Here is an 8,252-nt window from a genome sequence, read left to right as displayed (position 1 = left end):
AGGCTCTGCTGGCTTCGCTGCTGCAACAGCAGATATATGCCCAAAGGCTGCTGTGGGGTGCAGAGTTTGTCTCCCCGGCCCACCCTCGTGGTGCTGCTGCACTCTGGCAGCTGCCTGCTTCACCCATGCCTAGAGCTGGCCAAAGGGAGCAGCAGAACAAATGAGCTGATGGGAATTTCTTTTCCTGCCCCCCACCCTCCTAACTCAGCCTGAGGTGGAGGTGGAGGCCAGGCTTGCTGCCTCGTGCTTTGGGAGTGTCTCTTCTCAGAGATTTGCTAACAATCCTGTGGCTGAGCTTTCATAAAAATACTCAGGTTTCTTTCCCACCAGAAACTGAATTTGACATTACTGAAGAAGCTAATAGAAATTACAGACGTGGAGTGAAGCTTGCTGAGCCAAAAGTGTCCCACTGCAGATGAACTCTTGGCCATAATTCAACATCCCATCTGTTTTTCTTATGAACTAATGAGCTACATTAAAATCAGATTATTCATTTAATGTCTGCTTTAGCAGCTTCTGCATCCTCAGTTTTCTGAGGCTTTTCTAGATATGTGCTAGAGAAATCAGCTCTCTTTATTTCTCTCAAAGCCTGTATTGCCTGAATGAATCTGAAAAAATGTCACTTCCTATGAACACATCCAGACTTCCACTGTTAGAATTGTAGAACGGAATGGACTGGAAGTGGCCTGTAAAGGTCACCTACTCTAATCCCCTGCAATTCAACCTGATCTTGAATATTTCCAGGGATGGCTTTCTGGGCCACCTGTCCTAGCATTTCACCATCCTCACTGTAAAAGACTGTCTTCATATCTAATTTAAATTAAACCTTCTTTATTTTAAGGATCCTTGTCCTATCACAGCAGACCCTGCAAAAAAGTGTGCCTTCGTATTTTTTATAAGCCTCCTTTATGTATTGAAATGCTTCAGAAAGGTTTCAGCAGCCTTCTCTTCTCTGAACTGAACAATATCATCTCTCAGTCTGTCTTTACAAGAGGCTCCAGCCCTCTGACCATTTTCAGCCTCACCAGACAAGAGACTCCACCTTGTTATCTTTAAATTGCCAAATATGCCAAGATGATTGACTTCTCTAAAAAAAAAGTTTAAACTATTATTTTCTTAAATAGAAACATAAATAAGTTAACAAAAATTTAATTTTATTAATACACTGTAGCAGCAATTGATTTGGAACAAAAGATTTCTGTCTGTGATCTTTTACCTGGTAAGGCTTGTAGAAAGTAAAGTTTTCTTTCCATAAAGTATTATTAAAAATTAAAACCAACATATCTTTCCATAGCATGTTCCTAACAAAGTAAATTGTCATAGTCGTGCTGTGGGTGGCCATAACACAGCCATTACATTGCATTGCATTATATTGGGAAGGTCATTTTGAAACTGAAACTTCTGGCAGGATCTGACAGCAAAGGCACCAGCTTAGAGTCCACCCAATTCTCAAATGAATGTAATACTTTTTATTATTTGGAGAAAAACCTCAGGATGTGTACTCAAACCTGCACCTTTTCAGGTATCATTTTCACCTGGAACTGGTGATGAGGTAGCTGTGAAAGCGCGTCACTGTCCAGTCTCTATGTTTGGGGGTATGTGGCTTACACTGTACTGGAGAGGATTAATTGTTTATACAAGGTCCTCAGCTTCTCAATTACTTTTAATTTTATGGTAGTGAAAGAGAAGCTTTTTGGCTATCCTGTTTATTGATATAACCATAGCATGGGAAGAGCAAAGCAGAGGCTCCTGCTGACCTCAGCAACAGGGTCAGCAGCAATTGTGCCGGGCACAACAGGGTACCAAGCAACTGATCCACCATGTGAATCATGGCACTACAAGCTTGAAAAACATCTAACCCTTCTTAAAAGCAACAGACAGGCAAAGAGGGATGGAAGCAAAGCATAAGAAATCACCCAATTCAAGAAAGTTCACAGCTTTCCCCATGTATGGAAGCTCTGGGAGATCAAAACCAGAACAATTCTGTGAAGGATTTATCCACAATCCTACAACCCCATGGCTATGTCAGATGGAAACACCACTGTCTGAGGCTGGGCCACCACCATAAGAGGCTATTCTAGACCACTTGGTTATCCAGTGCATTTTTCTTACCATGAAAGTGAATAGCCATGACTCCCAGTGTTGCTAGCAACACTGAATGTGAGGGAATCCTTCAGCATTTGAAGGCCTAAAGGGCGAACACCTTAGGCGTTGTTTTTTCACCACTAATTTTTACACTGTCTGCTGAACTGTAGTCTTTTATATTTACTCCATGACAGAACATTTTATTAATCTTCTGAGGCTATGCTCACATAAGTCGATTCACATGATGCATCTTCCCCAAGGGCAGCACACCATGGGCTAGAGACACTGTCTCACTGTGATGCCTTAGAATTTTAGCTTTTATATATTTAAAATCCGGTACTGCTTTAGGGTATAGCTCTAAAACTCCATAACTGCTAGCTACTGTTCTCTTGTTTTATTCAGACAAAGCAATTCCTCTCTAGGCCTGCAGCTCAAGGACACCCTACTGCCCCAGGCCCCCAAAAGTATATACAAAAACGAGAGGCAAACTAAGGGTATATGACTTCATTATCTGAAGCTGTAATTGGAGGATGAACCCCTAATATGCAAAAAGAACAAACTTATAATTGTCTGAAAAACTCATGACCATTTTCCATCTTAGGTTTAGCTCCTCTTAGAGGATTTTGACTGCTCAAGGTGTATCTATTGAAAGCCTTTAATAAATACCTACTTTTATTCTCTTAATATTGTCTATCCTCTGTTTTAGTGACCCCAAGGCATCAACTATGCCTGCGAGCAGGAGAAGGATCTTCTCCAGGGCTGAAGGACACTCTTCTCATCACCTGACCAGTACTGAAATGGGACCACTGCTCTCAGAGGCTCCCCTGACTCTGTGCAGCGCCTCTTCCTAACACCCCTCTGTCCTGAAGAGATTCTCCTGATGGATCTGGCAGGTTAAAATAGCACTCCCTCAATATACAGCCATAAATAGGTTGCTCAGGTCCTTGACTGGCAGCAAGGATGTGGCAGACTGCTCTTGTGTCTTCAATAAAGGGAAAACTCCAAATAACACGGACACTTGAAGCAGCAGAAGTAGCTGTGCCTATAGCACTGCTAGAGAATGGTCCAGCCAAACCATTTCGGATTAGCTTGCTTTTATTTCCACCTCACTCACTCCAAATCAGCTCAGGGGCTGTCATAAGGTCATGAACATTTGGTAACAAATGTGGCAGAAAAAATCTGGAGGAACTCTAGAAAATCTTGCAGGAGCTGTCCCCACAACCAGAGTCACTGCTGACAGTCTCAAGACCAAAGGCTGGATGTGGTTGGTAACAGGTCTAGAAATGATCTGTAAGTGTCTGGACCATTGTAGGAACATCTATGCTTTCCTATGGATGAATAAGGAATGCCTCAAGTGTATAAACCTTGTATACATAAACCTTGTATAATATAAACCCCCCACCATGGTGATATAATATCCTTTTCAAAATACCTTTCTTTTTCTTCACCCTATGCATATTTAGAATCCAAATTAGGGAGACAAGCTTAGCTTTTCCTAATAGGAAACTCATTCTTCTCTGTTATAAACAGTGTTAGTTGGCTGGGCTTTAACTCAGCAAGGGCTGCCAGCCCTCTAAGACAGTTTTACTTGTCTTCAGTCCATGTGGCTCTTTCCCAGTTCTTATTACAGCATAAATTTAAAAAAAATATTTTTAGTTCAAGTAGGCAAGCAATGAATGAAAGTAAATGTGCCAGATGTCCTCTCAATTCTGTCCAGTCTACCCATTTTCTCCCTCTACTAGGGTAAATGGATGGTTGTGGATGGGGTATTTATCACAAACCTTTTACAAGGAAAATAAACAAAGCAAAAAGTTAGGCCATAGCAGCACATTGCAGCTGCTGGCTTTATACACCAGGCTGGCTTCTTCTGAAAAGCCCAACCTTTTCCCCAACGTTTCTAAGGCTGGCTCCTTAGCTCCCTTCAAGCTGGCCCATTTGGAGTACATATTGTTGGTAGGTGGTGATGGATATGCCCCCTCCCACCACAGTCTGATTTATTTTATCCCTTTCATGACCCAGGCATGGTGACACAGGTTTTTATTATTTTGGCTGCAGCTTGGATGCAGTAGGTTCACAAGCAAGGCCTTGGACCTTTTGCCTAAAAATTTCAGCAGAGCTCACCAGAAAGTTGAAATCCAAACCCAGAGCGCTGCCACTTTCCTGACAGCTCCACCCTTAACCGATGGTGTCCCATGTCCCAATATATTAATAAAACAAATACTTGAATAATCAGATGTATAATAACAGTCAAGAACTATTGCAGTAACAAGATCTTACCATGTTAATGGATTATGGATCTGCCACAGTTCATTTTCATCCTGAGCCCAAGCAGGGGAGGGAAAGCTGGGGGAGTCTGACCACTTATATAAACTCTGTTTTTCTCTAGATAGTCTGATTTCTTGAAGACATATTGTCTTTTATAGATCTTTGGAATCTGAGAAACTCTGTTAGAAATTGTGTGACACTGGGTCATGCAAACTCTGGAATTCTGCTTACAGTCCCCAGACAAATATTTTACAGTTTATTCTGAATATGAGAGCACGCTGAGAACACTTTTTCTTTGTGCCTTTCATTGTTCAGGGCAAAATAAATCTGCAGGCCTGAAACTGCTTCTCAGCTTTCCACGCAAAACCAGGACACCTCACCTGAACTCACCACCCCTTCTGCATGTGCAGAGTTTGAGTTGAGGGTGCAGTCAGAACAGGGGCTCTCACAAGGCGTTCATTACTGCTTGTTGGGTGGTTAAAATAATGAACAATTGTTTCTGTGGTATCTTAGCTGTGTACAGTTTTGGTCCTGGCCAGGGCAAAGGAATTGCAGAGAGGAGCATATTTCAAGTAATAAATTTAAACTTTTTGAAACTTGAGGGGAAAAAAGGTGAATTAAGAGGAAGCCAAACATTAGGGCTAGATCTTATTTAATCCAAACTGGGATATCTATCCCTGACAAAAATGTTGACCACGGCTATTTTCTTGGCACCATGTCTGTTCTCTCCCCACCCTGCTTTCTTGGAAGTCACTGTGCTCTGGCTCTTCAATTAGAGACGGATAACTGATGCATTGCACACTGGAAAAAGCTTATCACGCTGCATTATTTGTTCCATCACTGGAGCCCCATCACCACTGTGAAATCTATTTCTTCATGTTTGAAAGAGACTTGGATAAACCACCTGGCCATCCCATCTGGGACCATCAACTGTCTGATCCAGACAGTTTATCACAGACCAGTGAAAATGGCATTGATATTTCTCTGGTACATATTTTGGAGCAAGGGTTTGTGCAGATGAGCTGTCAGAGGCTGAGCTGTATTTTGGAGGATCATCTGGACTGCAGCTCTCCTGTAGCTGGGAGTGAGGTCTGAGTTTCTGCCCTTTTGGAGGACCCCTCAGTTTAGGTGTATGGATGGGGTAAGAAAAATGGTTTTAGGCTGTAAAAATAGAGGGGTGAGGTAGCAGTAGTAGTCCCAGGCTGCTGGAGTATATCACCTCAGGGTACTACCCTGGGGAGTCTAAGAGGTAGTACTCTCTTCACCAAGAGGTGAAAGAGACAGGATCTCAGCCCCAGGTCTCATATTATATTGGAAAGAAAATTCCAGTGTCAAGCAAGACAAGAGGATTTCCTGACTGATGGAAAAGTCATAGTTAGGGAGAATCCACACCTTTCTGGGAAGTAATCTGCACTGGGTGAGGCAGAAGATGTGTAATTTGCCCTACTCTCATTCTCCACAGCTAGTGGGATAGCTTCCTATAATCAATTTGGGAAACACCTATAACACTCCTCTGCTGTATACCTCAGGGAGCTGGTGTGACTGATGCATGGGCGGTGTCTGTAAGCCCTTTTTGGGTGACAAACCCCATGAATCTGTCTTCCCCTTGGTGGCCCACTCTGGAGGCTCTCCTGGGGAGGAGGGTGGTGGGCTTTTCCTGAATCCCTGTTACTGATCAAAACTGACACAGAAAAAGTAGCAGATCACAGAAGCTTTTGGTGAAAATACTTCATTCGTTCCCGTGAGTTCGGAGTGGTCAGCCCAGACATGGGAAAAGATTTCAAAGGTGCCAGGCTGAGGTCTGAGGGCTCTGCCTAAGGCTGCTAGAGCACTGAGCCAAAGGGCAGTGCAGTGCTGGGGTTCTTCCTTGGCACCAGAGAGAGGATGCTTCATCCTTGTGCAGCTGCAGGAGTGGTGGAAATTCCAGCCAGACCAAGGAGGTGGGCAGCACTCTGAGGGCAGGATGAGGCATGTACCCAGGGAGTAAAGAGCCCAGAGAGCTATTGTGGCCTGGGAGTTTGGAGTTGGTCAGTGTGTCATGGTGGCACAGGGCAGGCTCACCCTCATTCCTTCAGCTGTAGCCTGTCTCTTTTACTGTCTCAGTGGAGACTTGTGAAACTGCAAGTGCAGATTATCTCTGTGTCTGGTATGGAGGAATTATCACTGCAAACAGGATTAGTTGTAAGTGAAGGAGCCACTGATGTTTAATTACAGATACAAGCCTCTCTGGGCCACAGAATACTTTATACTTTTTTTTTTGTAATACTTCTGTTTTGTTGCCTCTTGAAACAGTAGCCTTCAATTTTACATACTAACCTCACAAATAACCCATTTACCCAAATCATTATGAATAACAAGACAAGATGGGAAGCAGCTTTCCCTCAGTTTGCATTTTAGCTGACATTGACAGACCCATGTGCTCCACCTCATCTTGGGCTGCTGATTAGCAGATAGAGGTACATCCTGCTGCCAGAGACCAGCAGGAAAAATGTAGTGGCAGCTGTGTGTGAGTTCATCTGGCAAAGGCTGGAAGGATGATGTTAGGTGTGCAAATGCATACCAAGGAGTTAGGGAAGGGGTCAGATTTTATTTTCTTAGTCAGAACACCAGCCTTGCAACTAAAAGCAAAACCAGACTTTTTAGGTCAGTCCGTTTTTCATCTCCAGATCAGGAAGATCTGTTTATCTCAGCATGAAGCATTTTCAGTGTTTCATTCTAGCAGAAAGTTAATTTAAAGCTCTGCTATTTTGATGTCCTATTATTTTAGATTTGGACCACATGTTTGAATGAGTGTATTTGATCATTTGGAGATCAAGGATGAAGAATGAGAACCAACTCCTCCATTGTTTTTTTTTACATCTGAGTCCAGAATTTCTGCCTTTAGACAATGATTTTGTGGGACAGCTATTCCTAGCTGAAGGCACAGAGCAGAATAATGGGCAGCAAATATTTCTGCAGATGGGATTGTGTTCAAAATATTGGAAATAAAAGAGCAAAGTCCAAATTCTGCTATTAATTGGGACCAAAAAATGTGTGTAGCATCAAACCACAAAAGCAGTGATGGGCAGGGACCAGGTGGACTCTGTTAGTGAGCAAGGAAGAGAAGGAATCTTTCTTCTTCCTAATAGCTGCCAAGAAACATGCTTGTTTCAGCTTTTGCATGAAATGATAGATGATGGCTTTGAAGCCCAAATCTCTTTGGTTTTTTTCCGTCTCCCTTTGGGGCATGGGTGCTGTGGATGTTCATTACTCACATTGGAAACATTTGCCACAGGAAGCTCCTGGAACAGACTTTGGAAAGCTATGAAAGCCCTAATGTAAGCTGAAAACATCAGTGCTGTCCCAGCACTTGCTGAATCAAATTATTAAGTGCCAAGACAAATATCATCCCCCATTTTACAAAATTCAGTGTTTTCAAACCCCCTTCCTACCAAGAAAGTACTCTCTATTTGAAAAGTGAACCCCATTTTGGTGACAGCTGCTTCTGCAGAATGTGCAGCTGTGTTTTCTGAGTCTTGCTTCACTCTTCTATAAATTATCTTCCACCTCTGTTTCCCTGGTGAAATAACCAGAATACTTGCATTTTTTAAAAAATCAGGGTTTCAGTAGTCATAAAGTCACTCATATGCTAATGAGCCTCTTCTGCAAGACAATTTAGTTAATTAATATTTATATACTGCAGCAAGGCTCAAGAACTACTCTGTGAAGTGTTATTTAATAATTATGAATATCTGCCTTGGGAATCTGAGATTGAAATTCACCGCAATTGAATTAAGTTGCAATTAAAGGTTTCTGCTATTAAATCTTTAGGATAGGAGCAATAAACACAAGAAAAGCATGAAGCAAGAAGATGCAGTTCTGCCTGGCAAGCCTGTGGGCTGATAACCAGGAGCCACCTCTGT

The sequence above is a fragment of the Lonchura striata genome, chromosome Z (assembly GCF_050655825.1).
Source record: "Lonchura striata isolate lonStrDom1 chromosome Z, ASM5065582v1, whole genome shotgun sequence".
Classification (NCBI taxonomy): domain Eukaryota; kingdom Metazoa; phylum Chordata; class Aves; order Passeriformes; family Estrildidae; genus Lonchura; species Lonchura striata.
Note: the sequence above shows the minus strand (reverse complement) of the source record.